The sequence below is a fragment of the Phodopus roborovskii genome, unplaced genomic scaffold (genome assembly GCF_943737965.1).
Source record: "Phodopus roborovskii unplaced genomic scaffold, PHOROB, whole genome shotgun sequence".
NCBI classification, from domain to species: Eukaryota; Metazoa; Chordata; class Mammalia; order Rodentia; family Cricetidae; genus Phodopus; species Phodopus roborovskii.
In genome coordinates, this window is record NW_026126331.1 from 42,499 (window position 1) to 43,285 (window position 787).

Sequence of the window (787 nt, forward strand, 5' to 3'; positions counted from 1 at the left end):
AGATGACAAAGTTTGACCCTAGTATTTGTTTAACTCCTGTTACTGGTTGAGACTTAGTTGCTTGAATGCAATGTTTTTACACACTCCTTAGGATATAGTTCACTATGTACAGAGGGCACTTTCTGCTAAATTTATCATCAAATATGAAACATAATTAGACCTTTAAAATTTATATTTTTGAGATTATAATATAATTATTCATTCCCCTTTCCTTTCTCTCCTTCCAATGCCTACTATGTACTGTACCTTGAACTCTTTAAAATTCATGGCTTCTTTTTTTCATTTGGTATTTTCACATACATAAGTAGCATTATACAAACTGAGAATATATATATATATATATATATATATATATATATATATGTTCAACCTCTGTATTAAAAAAATCAATGTGTCTAATGCTGATGCTACATGAAACTGTTATTTTAGCAGGAATACACCCTATACCAATATGCAATACAGGTTAGGTCTAGATGTCATAGGGTATTTATCTCTTCCACAATCTACTCATGCTACATATAGGAGTTTTATCTGTTCTCTGTGTTCTTTTATATGCAATGCTTGTATCTTCAAGAATTCATCTCAGCATTTCAGTTTTATCAGTGAGTGGAGAGGGAGCAAGGAGAAAGAGAAGGGGAGGAGAGAAAAGCATGTGGGACTAGGAAGACTGAGTCAGGGGAGGAATACGAGAGAGAGAGAGAGAGAGAGAGAGAGAGAGAGAGAGAGAGAGAGAGAGAGAGAGAGAGAGAGAACATAAAAGAGGGAGCCATTATAGTATTGAAGAGAA